This window comes from Jaculus jaculus, chromosome X, assembly GCF_020740685.1.
Source record: "Jaculus jaculus isolate mJacJac1 chromosome X, mJacJac1.mat.Y.cur, whole genome shotgun sequence".
Lineage (NCBI taxonomy): Eukaryota > Metazoa > Chordata > Mammalia > Rodentia > Dipodidae > Jaculus > Jaculus jaculus.
In genome coordinates, this window is record NC_059125.1 from 40,127,595 (window position 1) to 40,147,517 (window position 19,923).

Sequence of the window (19,923 nt, forward strand, 5' to 3'; positions counted from 1 at the left end):
AACCCCTGTGTCTGGTGAATTGTTCTACTATCCCTCCCTCCAGTCTCTCAAGCCTACTCCTTGCACATTGTTCCCATACCCTCTTTCTCTATCACACTTCTGATCTGTTTTACTATGTTCCTCTTTGCTGCCTAACTCCTCTTCCTTCAAGTCTCACCTTCAATGACAGCTCCTCTGGGAAGCCTTTTCTGATCTCCTCCTTACTTACAGCCTGAAACTAGACTCCGTTTGAGGCTCTTACTATGGTACTTGTGCTGCTTTTATTGTTTGGCTTCTGTTTTGGCAGCATGTCCTCTTGTTCATCATAATGGTTCCTGCAGTCTGTAGAGTATCTGGCACACAGGGATAGGTAATGAGTAAGTCCAAGTGCCTCCTTCCCAGCATATCCACAAACTAAGTCTACAAGTAGTCTGGGGCTTAGAGAAAGGTGCATTCGTGGGGAGACCCTTGGAGTAGTGCAGACAGCAGTTCTACCTCTATGTGAGCTTTGCCTTCATGCTCTGTTGACCATAGCACAGGACCAGCCAAAGCCTCTGGCCCCTATAAGCACATTCATCTTGGTAGATAACCCTTGTAGTCTGGTGGACAGAAAGCAAGCCCTCTTGCCTAGTATGTCATAACTACATATACAATGATGCAAATGGCCCTATTTGGCTCAGTAATCCCTGTCTCATGGGTGAAGCAGGAAAATGGCGCCTGTTTCCAACCCTTTATCGATGAGAGTAGAACCGCCTTCCTCTTGTTCCTTTAGCTAATAGGTCACACTCCACTAATATGGAATTTGTCATGCTGATTTGCAATTGTTTATGAGAGCTTTTCAAAGGTTTAGGCCCGATTTCCCAGATTTTAGTCACCTCTTGGGCCTCAGCTGATGGCACAAAGCTGGCTCAGACTAAGGGACCATGTTACTCTGCTGCATGACTATCCCAGGTATATTTTGTTTTACTGTTTGTTTTAGCCAAGGCTTGTCATGATGAAATACTGCAGAAGTCCCTTTCTGATGCCAGGAGCTTTGGTGAGCATTGTCTTTCTCAGTGTTGGCATAGAAGAGATGCCACAAGCTTCTTTCAGGGGCTGCTGATGCCACTAACTAGGTAATAACAGCTCATGATGTAACACTACTGGGCCAAAGTGTGAAGCAAGGAGGAAGCCATGCCAGCTGAGACAGGGTGGATGTCCCTGGGTCGAGGCCAGGGATTTAAGAGCTTACGTTTCACCTAGTCTATCTGGGTGTTGCTGCTTTTATGATTTCATAAACCTGTGTGAACTCTTGGGAAAGGAGCTCAAAATTTGGCCTCCTTCCCGCTGTACAATACTGTGGCAGATGTGTATACCTGGTCCCAAGGGATTGTCATTTGACTTTGCAAGGAGGTAACTGTATGAATGATGTAAACTCAGAAAGGAAGCTGCTCTCAAACATGACCCCACCTGTTGAACCACAATTCTTTCGCCCAGGGATGTAGTCAAAAGAAATGAGGCATCTTGGGCTGGGTTTCCAGGGATGCACAATTTGAGTCAGAGATTGGCATGAAAGATTGGTATGCAAGAAGTCTATTGGGAGCACCCTTGGGAGGAACATCTAAATGGGAATGAAGATAGCAGGATGGGACAGAGAAAAGTTGAATTGCGATGCTAATGTATCAGTGCCCTCAGATAATTTCTCAGGGAGCCCCAGAGCTGGGATGGCTTTGCAGAGTTGATACAAATAAAAGACCTGGGCCTTGGTACTGCCTCCCATTCAGGGGAAAGAGGTGTGACCTTGGGAAAAAACACTCCTCTCAACTGAGAGCAGATCTCAGACAAGGACTCAGAAGCTGAGAATCCTGGTGGCTAGTAGACAAGTATTTAGAGAGGACACCAGGAAAGCATTCACCACAGGCCAGAAACACAAAGACACCTGAGGAAAAAAAGCAACAGACTGGTTTCTGCAGACATGAAGCAGTAAACAACTAGTAGCAGAGTCTTTTGGATACTGTTTGGATCAGAGTTATGGAAGTGGGTCTGAGGTTAACATGAACAGGACCAAGGTCAGGGAAGACAGGCAGAGGCCATTCAGAGGAAGTATAGGTCAAATCTTGTTCCAAAACATCCCTTACATTCAGTTAGAAGACCCTGGATGGAAGTTTGTTTCTTCCTCTTGGCAGGTGAGAACTTGGAGGGAGGACACAGCACCATCTGCAGACTTCCATCTTCAGGGGGCAAAGGGCAAAACATACCACATCTGTAGTTTCAAGAAGAAATACCCAGAGAAAAACAAGCTTTTGTTGATTTGAGGTAAGTTGAAATCATTGTCAGAGTTGCAGAGGCTGGAAGAGGATAAATTCAAGCCACTCATTTAACACATAGGAAATGAACTCAAAAAGTGGAAATGACTCATACCAAGTCACCCAGACCATTAGTGTCAAAATCAAAAATAGACCTAAAGCACTTGACCCTGACCCCAGGGTTCATTTATAAAAGCTAGTTTCCATGAATCCATCTGGGACTGCCTGTCCTCTTAAAAGTACCCCCAAAACCTAGGCCTACTAATTTTCTAAGCCAGTTTTGCCTCTCTGCAGGCAGCTCCTGTCCTTTGTAGAATGTTGTCACTGTTGCTCCCTGGTGACTAGAAGAAGCCCACCAGCCTGAAGACTTGGAGACATTTGCATTTGGGTGCAAAGGACTGATGGTCTTGTACTCACAGCTAAAGCTTTTCTGGGTAGAAATTAAAGTGGCAGCAGGAAGCAGAATGCGACCCAATTAGCAGTTTGGTCTCTGAGGCTGACCTCCTTTGGCGAAAGCTGGCAGTTGTAGGAGCATAAAGCAGCTGTTGCCACTTCCCTGCCTGGCCAGGTGGGCTCAGAGCAGTGCCAGCCAAGTCTTCACTGATGCCAGATGACCTCCTAGAATGAAGTCTTCCCTAGACCTCAGAAATCTCCATGTGAGGCTCCAAGCAGGAGAGGGGAAATATGCAGTGCTCTCAGCGTGAAATCTCCTAGCAAGAGGAAGAGAGAAGACAAAAGCCTTTCTAGATGGGATAGGGCAGGCTCTCTGCCATGGCTGGAGCTCAGAAGGGGTGTGCAATGGGGGAGGGAGGCATAACAGGAAGTGGATGCAGTCACCAACATCTCACACCTGTTGTTGTATGCTATGACCACACATGCAGGAGACCACAGGAGCTCCAGATAAACAGGCACAGAGTGTAATTAATCCATTGTTTAGCATTATTGGAGCTCACTGCTGTGCTGATTCTTCTTGGCACTTCTCCCAGGCGGGCAGGCGGGCAAATGAGGGAAGTTCCACAGCCTGATGGTGGCAGTGGAGGCAACAGCTCAGGGAGCAAGGAGGGGCATGGAAGATTGAGACATCAGGAGCCAGCATGACCAGGAAGGACAGCTCCTTATTATAGGAGGTAAGCTGATTGCTAGGGGTGAGGGGAGAACAATGTCTGGCTATCTTCCTCATTAGAAAGTAATATCTATCTGTTTGGCTCCTGTTGAGAATATCAGGTTCCTGCCCTGGTCTGCCTTGCTCCTCCAAGGCTGCTTGAGCTGTGAGCACAGTGTGAAGGATGTTTGCCTAGGGCACAGTCTGGTCTGCGCATTAGACTGGAGTGCTTCCTGACACCTGGCTTCTCATCAAATCTGTGGCTAGTGGCTTTCACCTCCCACCTCACATAAGTGACCCAGCCAAGACAGGGCTCTTAGCAGCCTCCCTGAGAATATGAACCAACACTTCCACAGTTCTCAGTAAATGCTAGGCTTTGTTCTAAACACTAGATATATCTTTTCCTCACTGAATCTCTTGAAGAATCTTATGGAGATAGGTGCTCTCATTATTCCAATTTCATACATGGGTCAAGGGAGCCACAAATGAGCCAAGCAATTTACCCAATGGAGCATGGCTCAAAAGAGGTAAAGATGAAATCCCAACAAAGTCTAGCTTTAGAGCCTCTATGCCCCTCTTATACCATGCAATCTCTTCCTGCAGTAATGATACTCAACTCACATACTTGGCACCCATGGAGCAAGAAAAACATTTTTTGGTGTTTCAATTCTCATATCCCCATGTCAGGAGGCATTTCTATTTCTGCTATAAAGGTTCAGATTATCCAGTGGAAGGGTGCTGTGGTTTAGATGTGGTTTGTCCCCTCTAAAATTTGTATTGAAATTTGGTATCCAATGGAACAGTGTTGGAAAATAATCAAAACTAGGTTGTTTGAGCTCCATGTACTCATGAAAGGATAAATGGTGTTCTCGGAGTAGTCTACTTCTCTCAAGAGCGGGTTATTATAAAAGTGAATTTTGTTTTTCAGTTTCTTATTGCATCCCCTCTTGCCATGTGATCTCCTTGGTATTTTCACCAGGAAGTTAAAAATGCCAAAACCTTGGCTGGGTGCTGGTGCCATTCATTTGCATCTTCCAACCTCCTAAAATGTAAGCAAAATAAGTATCTGTTTTTATTAATTTGCTAGTCTGTGGTGTTTTGTTATAGCAGCAGATAATGAACTAAGACAAAGGACCCACTTGTTTTTTTTTTTTTTTCTTTTTTTTTTGGTTTTTCGAGGTAGGGTCTCACTGTAGCCCAGGCTGACCTGGAATTCACTATGGAGTCTCAGGGTGGCCTCGAACTCACAATCCTCCCACCTCTGCCTCCCGAGTGCTGGGATTAAAGGCATGCGCCACCACGCCCGGCTCTGTTTTGTTTTTCTTAAGCCCCGGGAATCTTTCATGACTTGATGTGTTTGGGAAATCCTAAAGATAGGATCTTACTTCAACTCAGACCCTTTGGGGCTGGGAGGGATAGTAAGCAAAAGGCTCATAGAAGAAATCTTAAACCCAGTCACAAACCCCTCTAGTTTCTGGTATTAGATTCATGAGGTGAGTCTCTACATGCCTAGATGTAGTAGACACAATAGGGCTAAATCAGTGTGCTTCTGCACTCTGTGCTGATGTCTGTGGCAGCAAAGAAGCCCTGTGAATCTTGATTGCATGGCACTGGATTGAGGCAGCCTTGCGAGGCTCACTGATTCTCAGAGCAGAGAATGGGAAGCTGAAGGACTGGATCACAGGCAGTCCCCACAATTGCTGGTGCTTAATTATATTGCTATTGAATTGCCAGGGCTGGGCCTCACTGGCTTCTTACTTAAAAGCACACAGAATACTTGTCTGAGACTGTGAGGGAGGCTTTTGGCTACATTGGTCTTATGGACAGTGCTTCTCTTATGCAACTCCCAGCAACCTATTCCTGGAACTTGACATTGTCAAAGAATAATATGAGTACAACCTAAGTTCATGAGTAGTGTGTGTATATGTGGGTGTGTCCCAACCTATTAGCTACTCGGAGAAAGAAACACAGGTTGGTGACCATGTCTCTGGAGAAGCTTATGTTTAAGTGCTAGCTGTGAAGCCTTTGCTGAGTTCACTTATTTACAATCAACAACTAGTCCTGGGTGGCTAGATGACTCAGTGGCTTTAACCTGCCAACTGAACTTCAGGTCCCATGCACCCACATCAAGCTGGGCACAGAATGGTGCACACATATCTGTAATCCCAGTGTGTCTATGGCAATGAGGGGCAGACACAGAGAAGCCTAAAGCACTCAGGCTAGCTAGTCTGGGATCTCTAGAGGCAAACCACAAAAGAGACCCTGTCTCTAATAAGGTGGAAGAAGAGGACAAACTCCCCAAGGTGCTATGACCTCCACACACACAAAAACACACATACATACACACAGGAAAGTTTTTAAGTAGCCCTCAGGTCTGGGCAGAGGTATATAGAGCTCTGGACACAAGTGGGCCAAACAAGTGTGATTATTCACCAGTTAGGAAACTGTTTACAGCTAGGTCCACTGAGGGAATGGCATCTTGAGCTCTTTCACCACACTGCACTCAGTTTAAATTCCTCTTAAATAATCCCTAACCCCCATAAATGCAAACTTGTCCTTTCACAACTTGCTGGGGCTGTAGCTGCAGCAGGCCTGCAAAGACCCAATTCTCTTTCCTCGAAGTCATTTTAAGCACCATCTGGGCTGAGTCACCTGCCAGAAGCCCAACAGAAGGAAGAAATAATATTACAATAGCCTCAGTCTCATCCTACTACTTCTTAGGCAGTAAGATTTCAGTAAGTTGGCCTTACTATGAAACATTCTCTTGGGATGAACTGTAACTACATTGGTTCCAGAAACACCACATTTGCAGTTGTTCTTGTTTGTGCCATGTTAGAAATTGATGGGGTGTATTTCCTAGAACCAGGAAGGTAAAGTGGGAAGAAATAAATCCTAGGATATGTCAACTCCTAATCACAATCTGCCTACTTCCAAAGCTTTTACTCATGTGACCAGTTCACAGTGACATAAACAAGCTATCCCATTACAGAATTGGACTACATTTATTCGCCATTCCCTCAGAGAGAAGCACTTTGCTTCCAGAGATATTTATTTAAAGTATCAGGCCACATGGAAACTACTCATAACAGTACTTATCTATGGGAATTTTCTACATAGTCATTCATAAAATAGTGTCAGCAGAAAACACAGAAGAGTAGCATACTGACTTGTCTGTCAGTGTGGTTCTTCTTATGCTTCCCGAGAAAAGCAGTGTTGTCCAGTTGCAGATATAGTGCTTTATCAATCAACATGGACTTCTGGAGGCTTACACATGCAGAGTCACCCATGCTTTACTTTGAGGTGAATCAGGCCTTGGCCATCCTGGTAAACCTCTTTTACTTTTTTTGTTAAAATATTTTTATTTATATATTTGAGACAGAGATAGATAGAGAGTGAATATGGGCATACCAGGTCCTCCTGCCACTGCAAACAAAGCCCAGACACATGCACCACTTTGTACATCTGGCTTTACGTGGCTACCTGGGAATACAACCCAGGCCATCAGGCTTTATGAGCAAGTGTCTTCAACTGCTAAGCCATCTCTCCAGCTCAAAATCTTGTCTTGTCTTTTTATTTTTATTTTTATTTTTTTTATTTTTATTTTTATTTTTTCTATTTTTATTTTTCGAAGTAGGGGCTTACTTCAGCTCAAGCTAGTCTATAAGCCCCTCTGTAGTCTCAGCCTGGCCTTGAACTCACAGGGATCCTCTCACCTCTGCCTTCTGGGTACTGGGATTAAAAGTGTGTGCCAGCAAGCCCAGTTTCTTCTATTGTTTTTTTTTTAATTTAATTTATTTATTTGCAGGGGAAGAGAGGGAGTGAATATGAATGGGCATGCCATGGCCTCTAACCACTGCAGACAAACTCCAGATACATATGCTACTTTGTGCATCTGGCTTCATGTGGGCACTAGGAAATCAAATCTAGGGCATTAGGCTTTCCAGGCAAGTGCTTTAACTGCTGAGCCATCTCTCCAGCCTTTCCTCTATTTTTAATAACCTCCCAAGAGTTCATGTTTTAGCTATGGCAGTCTCAGTTGCAGAGGCCATTTCATGATCATGTCATTGCCTCTGGAAGAATCATGCCTGTGGAAATCCAATGATCACTGTTAGTACACCTCATTTGGTAACTGTTTTCAAATCTTTATTTTAGTTCTTTCCTCCAGACATAGGAAGGAGTCAGTCATTAACTTCTATAAGAAAGTTTATTTGGTTTGGGTTTATTTATTTATTTGAGAGCGATAGACAGAGAAAAAGAGGCAGAGAAAGAGAGAGAGAGAGAAACAATGGACATGCCAGGGCCTCCAGCCACTGCAAACAAACTCCAGATGCATGCGCCCCCTTGTGCATCTGGCTAACCTGGGTCCTGGGAAATGGAGCCTTGAACTGGGGTCCTTAGGCTTCACAGGCAAACATTTAACTGCTAAGCCATCTCTCCAGCCCAGTCATTAACTTCTTATAACAATCCTTCCTATATGGTATGGGGGAGAGGCACATGGGAAAGTCTAGGGTTAAAGCAAGAATCACATTTTGATTTATTCATATAGGTTCTGCAGAAAACTTCGTTGTATTTTTACCCCTGAACATACACTATATGTAATTAATTAAATTCAGAATGAAATTCTAACTCAAATCCAACTTGCTTTGCGATGTGCCACTCAGGCTCCTATATTAAACTCACCTTGGGGTCCATGGTAAATTTTATGAAATGTTAGTTTCCTTTTTACAGCTAGCATAAACATTTATTATACATCCTGTAATATGTGTTTCCAGGAAGTAAGGAAATGCTGTTGTGGAAAGATATGGTCCCCAGCTGATTTGAAATATAGACGAATAGCATGCTTAAGAAAGGACTTTAATGGAAAAAAAGTAGTTATCAGATTTTTTTTCTTGTCTTTCTCTGCCTTCTCTTCTGGCACTAGTAAAAGGAACATTTCTCATCTCTTTTCCAACCCCCCCCCCCACTATGCACACAAAAGATGATACCTGATAGGAAATGCTGTCAAATCTTGCTTCATTAAATCCCACAAAGCTAATGCACAGAGCCCCTCCAACTGCCCTAAAATGGGAACAAAGAAGCTGAATACTGTCAAAATAGAACAGAAAGGAAAATAGTTTGTCCTCTGGGCCTGGAAGATGAAAGGTATCAGGAGTCTTCTTTGAATGTTTGGCTGGGCCAGTGCTTTGAGGGCTTGTTTCTGAGATGATGGGGGCATGTCAGACTGGGTAACTCATACAAACACAGCAGGAATGCAGAGAAGGTCCTCCTGTAAAGGCCCGGGCCATATTCCTATCATCCTTATGATCTTAGGCAACAAGATAGTCTGTCTCAGGACAGGGACAGCTGAACAGTCAGGGGATACAGAGTTCCCACTTATTTGTAGTGTAGTCAAATACCCCTTGGAGAGGAATATGGTCTAACAACATTAATTTGGTTCTAGGACTCTGGTTAAAGCACCCAGGAAACTGACAATGGAGAAGTATATGCTAGATTCTCAATGAATGATAGCTGTAAGAAAACACAAGTAATGGCTGGGGAGATGGCTCATTGGATAAAGTATTTGTCACACAAGAGTGAATATTTGGGTTGAGATCTCTAGAACTCATTTAAGGCTGGACATTGTAGTGCAAGTGTCTGTTATCCCAGCAAGTATATGGTGAGATGGGAGAAAAAGACAAGAACATTCCCAGAAGCACATGGGCCAACTAGCCTGGTGAATGCAGTGTTGAGCAGAGACCTTTCCTCAACGTGGCAGGTGAAGAACTATATCTGACATTGTCCTCTGATGTCTACATGCGTGTTGTGGCTTGTATGTGCCCACACTCACACACACAAAGAAGCAAACACACCCCCAACACACATATACCTAAAGAGATAAGACTAGAAAATGCATGTCAGAATGAAAACTTTCACTACTAATCCCATAAAGACCAAGCCACGTGGCATTGTGTCTTATTAGCAGGGTTCAGCAAATCATAGACTTGACAAAAACATCACAGTATAACCCTGGAAAGGTATGAACTTGGAGTAACTTAAGTGACAGCATTGGAAAATGGCAGAGCTGGGGCTTGAAGCCTTGCACTAGTGAATACAATGATGTGACGCCACCACCATCCAGCCCATTATGCCTGGTCACTTAGGCTCTTGGCCTACTCCTTATTCCTTTTGACTGTTTTGGATTCCACAGATAAAGCCAATTTCAGGAATACTGTCACTAGACCTTGCCTGGGGGGATGGGGCAAGAAAACAATGTAGGACAGCCGCCAGAATCATGCCCACTTCTATTGGCAAATGAGATGGTGCCTTAATTGGGTTACCCCAAAGCAGAGCTTAAAACAAGTATTTGAGAACTGATTGGTTGTTTCAGATAGGATTCCAAAGAGGAGTAAGAGGCAAATGTAAGGATAAATTATCAGGGTCCATTATAGCTACAACATCCTAAGAAGCACACAAGGAATGCCCCAGGTCATCAGAAGGTGGAAGACACAGAAAGAATTTCCTAGGGAAACATCAGGGAGCATGCAATCCTACTAATACCTTAATTTCTGGCTTTGACCATTAGAAATGCAACAAAATGCCAATCTATAGTTTTAATTTACATCCAGTTTAGCCAGGTATGGGGACACATGCCTATAATAGTACTTGTAAGGCTCAGGCAGGAGGATCACAAGCTCGAGTCAGTTTGGGCAATATAGTGAGTTCCATGGCAGTCTAGAATAAGTAAGGAAGCCCTGTCTGCAAATAAAAATAATATGCTATGTCACGCTTCAGATACATATATCCTAGATATCTGTTATGGTTCTTAAATTTGAAACAGGAGACCCAGTGCTCTAGAGATAGTGGCATGAAATATATATTTACAATCACAATTATTATACAACATTTCCATTTGTGTAATTGTATGAAATGGGATATTGGAACAGAGAATGGCTTACAAAATGAGGTAAGATAACAGATACAGACACATAGGTTGATTAAGAGAACTTCCTGGGTTCAAATCCTAGCCTACTATTTATTTTACCATAAGTAGCTATACCCCTTTAGTAAGTTGCTTAATATCACTGAACCTCACTTCTCTACTCCCTAATATAGGAATGGAAATAATGCTGTCTTCTTAAAGTATTTTTGAGACATTAATGACATAATATATGTAAAGTCTTCAAAATAAAACTAATATATTGTACTCATTAAATGTTATTTATGGGCTGGAGGTATGGCTTAGTGGTTAAAGCTTTTTCCTTCAAAGCGAAAGGACCAGGTTGGATTCCCCAGGACCAATGTTAGCCAGATGCACAAGGGGGCACTGCATCTGTAGTTAATTTGCTGGAGGCCCTGGTGCACCCATTCTCTCTCTCTCTCTCATAAATAAATAACTATGTTTTAAATGTTATTTCTGAGTGACTTTATGATGGGAAGGTATTCTATTTCAGAGACCCCCTTCCCTGAAATCCCAGTGTGCTACAGACATATTATGACAAAGTCTGGTTAGAAGACTGAAAAGGGGAAGACAGGGACTAGAATGTTTGGGGTATATTCTCAGAATGAAAAATTTATGAAAATGACCCTATGAAATTGTTACAAATTGTTGGGATATTCCCAGACCTGTTGGATTCCAAGACCTATTTGGGATTGGATGAAATACAAAACTACCTAGCACTCTAAGAAACTAAGAGGCAAATTGGGGGTTGGGACATGGCTCAGTTGATAAAGTGCTTGGCACACAAGCATCAGTACCTGAGTTTAGATCTTCTGTACCTATATAAAAGCTGGGCATGATGGCATATGTTTGCAATCCTGGAACTGGGCAGGCAGGACAAAAGGATACCTGATGTTTGCTGTATAGTTCCTCTAGCCAAACTGGTGAGCTCCAGGTTCAATAAGTACTCTTATTCCAAAAAATGAGGTGGAGAGTGATTAAAGAAGACACCCAATGTTGACCTCTGGCCTTCATATGCACAATCACACACACACACACACACACACACACACACACACACACACACACAAAAGAGACAGATCAGTGTGCAGTTCCAATACTGGACACTGGGTTGTGCACATATGGGATAGAGCTAAATTGTTTGATATAAACTTAGAAACATAACTATTATTGAAGTCACAACCAACAGAAAGCATAGCCAGGTTGATTACCTAATAAAACAAACAAAATAACAATCTTCTTTATATGATATAGAAATGACCCAAAATCTAATAATATTGTATTCAAAACATATAGAATACAATCCAAAACTACTCAACCTATAAGCAACCAAGATATAACGCTAAGATAATTAAACTTTTACTAAGATTTTAAAACAGCTATTATAAAAAGACCCCAAGCAATAAGAGTGAAATTATGGTTTGAATCTGAAATGACCCCCACAACACAAGTATTCATATTTTTAATACTTGGTCCCCAGTTTGTGCTACTTTTCAAATGTGTAGAGCCTACCTAGTGAGAGTAGGGCACTAGGGAGCTGGCCTATGAAGGTTATAACCAATTAGAGTTTCAGAGAAGCTCTGTTTCTTTTCTGCCACCATGTAAAATGGCTACTACCTTATGCTGTCCACACTGTGGGCTAGGCTGATCCAGCTACCATGCTTTTCCTACCATGATGGTCTGAAATCTCTCTGAAACTGTGATCCTAAGTAAACCCTTCTGCATTTAACATGTTTAAAGCACTTCAGTCATGGCAAAGCAAACGTAACAGACATAGGAAACCACTAGGAAAATGGATGAAAACACTAAAGCTTTACACTGGCAATAAAATGGAGAGAGAGAGAGAGGGAGAGAGAAAGGGAGAGGGATAGAGAGAGAGAGATGTGCACACGTGTGCAGAAATTTTAGAAATAAGAATTATAACAGGGCACAGATGTAGCTTAGCTAGTAGATTGTTGCATATCATACACAAAACCCTGATTCCATCCCTGCCCTGCATGAAATTGGATGTGGTGATTCATGACTGTAATCCTACTTCTCAGGATGTAAAGGCAGGAAGACGAGAAGTTCAAGGTCATCCTCAGCTACATAGTGAATTTGATGACAGCCTGTACTACATGAGACCGTATCTTAAAAGCAAACAAATGAACAAAGCTAGACATATGTTAACTGAAATCTTTTAAAAAATGATCGAAACCTCAGTGGGTATACTCAATAATACAATGCTTATAGTGGAAGAAAGAATGAATAGAAAGCAGCTGGTCGATGGCATGGTGTTGCAATCCTGACAACACAGCTAACAGAGTTACCTGTGCAAGACCTGCACAATATCTAGTCCATCAATGTTCCACCATGGATGATGGAGGAGATCATAAGTCATTCATCTCGTTCTGAGGATTTTTTGGCCGGTAAGGGCTGCTTGGGGAGATGGAAACATTTACCACAGTGGTGTAGCCTCTGGTAAGTTGCATGTGCTCCGCTAAATAATGCCCCTCCCAGGCTCATGCAGGTAACCCAAATTAAACTCAGTGGGTCACACAAATACACAAGAAAAGAAAAGACATCAAAGTAGAAGAGGGACTAGCTGGGAAGAACAAAGGGTTCAGCAAGTGAAAGGGGGAGCAGAAGGGCGACAAGATAAGGTAATGAGAGGAAATTATAATTAAAATACATTATACTTGCATAAAATTGTCATAAACATAAAGAAATAATAAACAATCAACCTGAGCAATAGCGGAAATTTGAAAACTATAACATCATGAAACTATGGGAATAATAAAAAAGTCTAATATTTTACCATAAGAGTTCCATAGGAAGGAGTGAATTCTATGTGGCAAAAATAATTGAGCAAATATTGGCTGGAAATACCACTAGTTGGGAAAAATATATAAACTATGGATTCAAGAGGATGAGTGGACACACCTTATCAGAGTATAGACACACACACACACACATATGTACAAACATAAAGGCATACATTTCAAAAAGAAGATAAAGCAAAGGACATATAGTCAGAAACAAGAAAATACACAAGACAAAGTAAACAAACTTAGTCAACAAACAAAAGCAACAGAAAACATTCAAACCTATTACTGCAAGATTTATAAAACTGATGCCTATTAACATTGACAGAGAAGTAGAAAAGAGAATTCAAATTACTAACATTAGGAATCAAATGATGGAATATCACTACCAATCCCATTGGCATTAAGAAAATGATACTGAGCCGGGCGTGGTGGTGCACGCCTTTAATCCCAGCACTTCGGAGGCAGAGGTAGAAGGATCACCATGAGTTTAAGGCCACCCTGAGACTACATAGTGAATTTCAGGGATAGAGTAAAACCATAAGTCGAAAAACCAAAAAATGCAAACACAAATAAATAAATAAATAAGAAGGTGATACTGGGTTGGAGAGATGGCTCAGTGGTTAAAGATACTTGCTTGCAAAGCCTGATGGCCGAGGCTCAATTCCCCAGTCCCTAGGTAAATCCAGATGCACAAAGTGGCACCTGCATATGGACTTTATTTGCCATGACAGGCAGCCCTGGCTTGCCCATTCTCTCTCTCTATCTCCCTGCCTCTCTGAAAGAAAGAAATATATCTTTTTAAAAAAGATGATACTATGGATAAATGGATACATTATGTCCACCAAACTGCACTTTAAGTACTTATGTTTTTGCTCATATATTAATGCTATTCTCACTTTTGGTTAGAGAAGTTTTTTGGTTAGAGAAGTTTCACTTCTCAGATGGTGGTGACCACTGGGATTTCTCAAAACTTACCAAAGTATAGATACATGAGAGTGGAGTGCTCAGTACTAAGTTGAATATCTCTATCACACCCTTCAAGGCTTAGAAACCATTATATAAGAGGGGGAAAAAAGAATGTAGGAGCCAAAGGTGGGGGAGGACTGTTTACAATGCAACCTTCCAGAAACAAAGTAGCCTTGATATTCATGGTCTCATAGTGGCTGATGCTACCTACCCAAGACCTGCATAACTGGAGAGGGCAAATAATGAAATAAAAATAAAAGAGAAATTAGATGGAAAGAAGAAGACAGTCAGTAAAGGAGGAATTCATTTAGAAGGAAAAGAGAGGGATGGTACGAGGGGATTATGGTCATGGTACATTGTCTGAATGTATGGAAGTTGTCAATAAAAAAGTTTTTGCTTTTGTCTTTGCTTTTCATTCTAGCCCAGGCTGACCTGGAATTCACTATGTAGTCTCAGGGTGGTGTTCAACTCACGGTGATCCTCATGATCCTCTTACCTCTGCCTCCCGAATGCTTGGATTAAAGGCATGTGCCACCACCACTTCCGGCAATGAAGAGTTTGTTTTTGTTTTTGTTTTTTAAGATGAGACTATGACTAACTCTACTGTCATGGATTTTACAACTTAAATGATAAATACCAATTCCTTACAAGCCAAAATTGACCATATTCACATAAGATGAAACAAGTAATTTGTATAGCCAATAACTATTGAATAAATTAAATTTATAGTTTAAAACTTTAAAAAATATACTAGGACTAGATGATATACCTGAAAAATTCTCCCAAATGCTTAAAGTAAAAAAAAAAAAAGGCTAATTTTATATTATTTCTTATAACATACAGTCTTTATATGAGTATGAGACATTTACAATTTCTTTTGTACAAACAGAATTACTATGATTCTAAAACCATAGATTTATAAGAATCAAAAACTACTGCTATGATTTAGATATCATTTGCCCTCCAAAGGTTCATGTGCTAGAACTCAGATCCCCAATTTATTTATTCTGACAAGTGGTAGAACCTATAAGAGGTATAGTCTAGTGGGAAGCAATTAGGTCATTTGGGACCACACTTGGAAGGTATTAATGCCTGTTTCACCAAAATGGTTTAGATCATATGAGATTGGAGTAGTAATTGTGAGAACAGCAAGGCAACCCATGTTTCAATGCTTCCCCACATGACTCTTGGTCCTATCACAATGTTCCTGCCTTGTGATGATGCTGTCTACCATATTATGGCCTAAGTTCCTTACCACATGTAGCCACCCGAACTTGGACTTTTCAACCTTACAGTGAAATTTGAAGACAAATGGTCAAACCTGGAACAGATCATTCTCAGTGAACTCATCCAATCACAGAAAGATAATCTTGGCACAGTCTCACCCATCTACAGCTCCTAACCTGAATCTACCCAAGTTGCTGACATACCTAGCAAGCTTCTTGAGGACGGACCAGGCAATAGGGAAGGTGGGAAGGAAGCGGAGGGTAAGGGATGGGGTGGCAGACACAAAACTGGACCCAAATGGCAATAGTACCATAAAACTCTACATCCTAAGCCAGGTGTGGTGGCACACGCCTTTAATCTCAGCACTCAGGAGGCAGAGGTAGGAGGATTGCCGTGAGTTCAAGGCCACCCTAAGACTACATAGTGATTTCCACATCAGCCTGCACTATAGTGAGACAACTGCCTTGAAAAAGAAAAAAAAAGAAAGATGATAAAAAAAAAACCCTCTACCTCCTAAAAGACAGACCAAATGGTTGAACCTTCACCAAGGCCCCAGAGAGGGTACAACGAAAACTGACCTTTATCTCTTCCTGTTTCTGTTTCTCCCTCTCTCTCCCTCTTCTCTCTCATCTCTCTATCTCTTTTATAAATCACTTATCTTTTTCTTCTTTCTCTTCTTTGGCGCTGACCTATAACTCCTGGTACCAACAGGTGGATATCATCCACAATGAACTTTTGATCAGAGAGACCTAAAAGGTTTCCCAAAAGAAGACAGATTTATGTCAGAGTGGTTGATGACCCACCACAGGTTAGTGATAAGACCCTACTGCTGAATACAATATGCACTGTTGGCACGTAACATGGAGTCACAAGGCTGGAAGCTGGAAGACAGTCAGTCCCCAGACAGTTAGTGCGTCTAATTCCTGAAGATGCTACATGAGTGACTCGAGAAAAAGGACCAATATCTGTCCAAGCAATGCCTGGTCTAACCTACTTAGCAGCAAACAACCTGACATGATGCTCACACAAGTGCAATAGTGGCGTATAGCCATAGTGGGAAACCAACTGCTCTCCATTTGGCTAACTGATCTGCTCAGTGGAATGGAACTCATTGCTGGAGCTTGGAAATAAATCAGAACCATATCCAAAAATGAGCCTGCTATCCATTAAACTATCTCTAAAAAATAATGGTTATCACATTGATTTGGTGTTAACTTTACTCTCCATTGGAGAATCTCTTTTTCAGATATATACAGATCCTAAGGAGAGAACCACCCCATCATACCTCAAAAACGCCCCAGCTGAAACTAAAAATAATTGGGGAAACATGCAAGAATGCTCTTTCCTTGGTGAACCAGGAACCAGCACAATGGTGAAGGAGATAGACACAAAGAACAATCAACCCCTACCAAACCAGATATCCAGAAACACAGAGGCTCCCAAGACCTCAACACTGAAGCAGACCTAAAATGAACCCAACATGGCTCAGGGAATTTTGTGGAAAAGGGGGTGGAAAGAATATCAGAGCCACACATTGGGTCATGACATGCAAAGACATTTCCTCCTACCCATAACTGAGGGCTAACTCCACAATGCATGACCCATATGCCCCAACAAGGAGCATCCCTGTGGAGGAAGAGGACAAAGAGGAAGGAGGCTAACAATGGTACCAACTTGACTATATTCACTGTGTACAAAAAAAAAAAAAATTAAACCAAAATAAACTTCTCTTTGTAAAGTTCTCAGCCACAGATATTGTATGGAAGCATGAAATGGACTTAGGCTACTACAGATAAAAACTATATTAAAATGATATGAATATTCTAAAAATGTGTTGAAACGACATACAACACACACACACACACACACACACACACACACACACACACACACACACAAGAATCCACTACAACCAAGTAGGTTTTAACCTGAAGATACAAGCCTGGTTCAGTATGCAAAAATCAATCAATTCACTCAACCACATTAACAGAAAGGAATCATGGTCACCTCAATTGATACAAGAATGCATTTGACAAAATGTAAAACTCCATTCATGACAAAAACCTCTCCATAATTTAGAAATAGAAGAAAATGTTCTTAACCTGCAAAAGGCCATTTTCAGAAAAATTATACAAAATTATGACAGAAATAATGCTTTTCTGTAAGACGGGAAACAGTATGAAGATGTTCACTTTCATTATACCTACTCATCATAATGGTGGAAATCTTAGTACATTCAATAAACAGGACATATTGATGAAGAGGGAAGAAAGAAAGGAGCTGGGGAAGTAGCTCAAAAAAATAAGACTGTTTGCTGCCAGCAAGAAGTCTGAGGGGCCTGACACTGCCTGAATTTGCTTCCCCAGGACCCACATAGACCTCTGTGCATGGCCATGCACAACTGTAAGCACAGTTTGTGGGGGAAAAAAAAATTATGGAGAATCACTGAGGCCCATGAAATCTGTAGCTCCCCATATATAGAGAGACTTCATCTCAAGGAAATATGCAGATGAGCAATGGAAATGGACACCTGATGTTCTACTCTGGCCTCTGCTAGTGCACTGGCATGCATATCTGTCAATACATGTGCTTACACCATGTGCATACATGCACGTGCACTCATACACATACTTCCACCACCACCACCACTATCACACATACTACACAAGCACATAAAAAGAAGAAAGAAATAAAACAGGCCCTGTGTGCAAATATGATGGGTTTTGTAGAAAAAAATAAACAACAAAACTTTTAAAGGAATAAATGAATTTAAGACAGTTGAAGAAAACATAGTTAAAAGAACAAGTGAATTGAATTTATAAAATTTATCAATGAATATTTGGAAACTGAAATATAAGCAGTACAATTTCTAGGCTCTAAAGAAAATGAAAGCATTAGTTACAGATCATATAAAACCTACAGACTCATTTTTGGGTCATTTCTATACCATAATCAGCAAAACTAGAAGCAATCCAAACATTTTACAAAAATGGTAATAAATGGATAAATTGTGTATCCATTGAATAAAATATTACTCAGTAATTAAAAAGAAATTACAATTAATAAGAAAAACAATTTGTGCATCTCTGAAAGATTAAGTAAAAAAATCTAGCCCCCCCCCCCGCAAATAATATACTGCACAATTTCATCTAACACAACATCCTCTGAGAGAAAAGCTATAATAATAGAGAACAAATCAATTGTTGCCTAGGAATAGAGGTCAGTGCAAGGAGTGACTACAAAAGGATTTTATGGAAAAAATTAAGGTAGTGGAAATTTTTTCTATGTAATTGTTGCATGGATCAAAACATACATTAAAAAGTCATAGAAAGGCTGGAGAGATGGCTTAGTGGTTAAGCGCTTGCCTGTGAAGCCTAAGGACCCCGGTTAGAGGCCCAATTCCCCAGGACTCACATTAGCCAGATGCACAAGGGTGCGCACACATCTGGAGTTCGTTTGCAGAGGCTGGAGGCCCTGGCACGCCCATTCTCTCTCTTTCTCTCTCTGCCTCTTTCTCTCTCTGTCGCTCTCAAATAAATAAAGAAAAATAAAATTAAAAAATTCATAGAAGTCCTGTCCCACGCACAAAATCAGTTTAACCATATTTTAATCTAAACAATTCAAAGAAAGCAATCAGAACGAGGAATCTGTAGCTGGGTTTGGTGGCACATGTCTGTAATCCTGTCACTCAGGAAGCTGAGGCAGGAAGATTCAGGGAGTTCAAGCTCCAGTTTTGAGTACATTAGCAAAGCCCTATCTCAAAGACAAGGTAAGTAGCAAGTGAAAGGATTCTACAAACATAAGAAAGGAGGCAACTCTAAGAATCTGTCTCCACAACTAGATAATAAGTACAACTGGCTGTATTTGTCTGATGGTATTTATTTTGGACTTTGAAAATTTACTGAAGGCATGTAACTTCTAGGAAAATTTTGGGTCATAAGTCATGGCTAAATTCAACTCTGCACAGTAACAGCTACTCATTTCCCAGCCCTGTGGCAGGCAGCTGTGTATTTTCCCTGAAACAATTTGCACACAACTTGCAAGACCCAGAACTCACTAAAAGAACACTCTTCTTTGAATTGGAGATCTGTGCTCTGATCATTGATTATAGCTTCAGATGACAGAAAGGCAGCCATTGCTGTACCTCTTCACACTGTTGCAAAGCCTACCTTGACTGACTGAAGTGATTTCTGGGAGATTTCAAGAGCTGCCACCCTTCTTTTCTGTGTTAGGTTTTTTTTTTTTTTCTTTCCTATGTTCCTTTAGAGAGCCATACATTAAACACTAGGAGGTTCAAAAGCAAGTCCATATTTTGGAGAGATTAAAAAATGGCTAAACGTGCCCATCAAAAAGTACAGGCTCAGGAAAGAACCAAGAAGACTATAAGTTTACACTTCATGCTGATACGTGGCACAGATATAGCCTACAACAATAAGTACATCAAAAAAATTAATAAATTTAATAATAAAAGACAAGAATCTCCAGAAAAGCAGAATTGGATTTCTAAAGGTGACATATGATTAGATTCAAATGTGCCATTTTCAACTGAAGAATCACAACACATATAAAGAAACAGTAAAATGGAAAGGAAAAAAAAATCCATTCCAAGGGAAAAAAGAA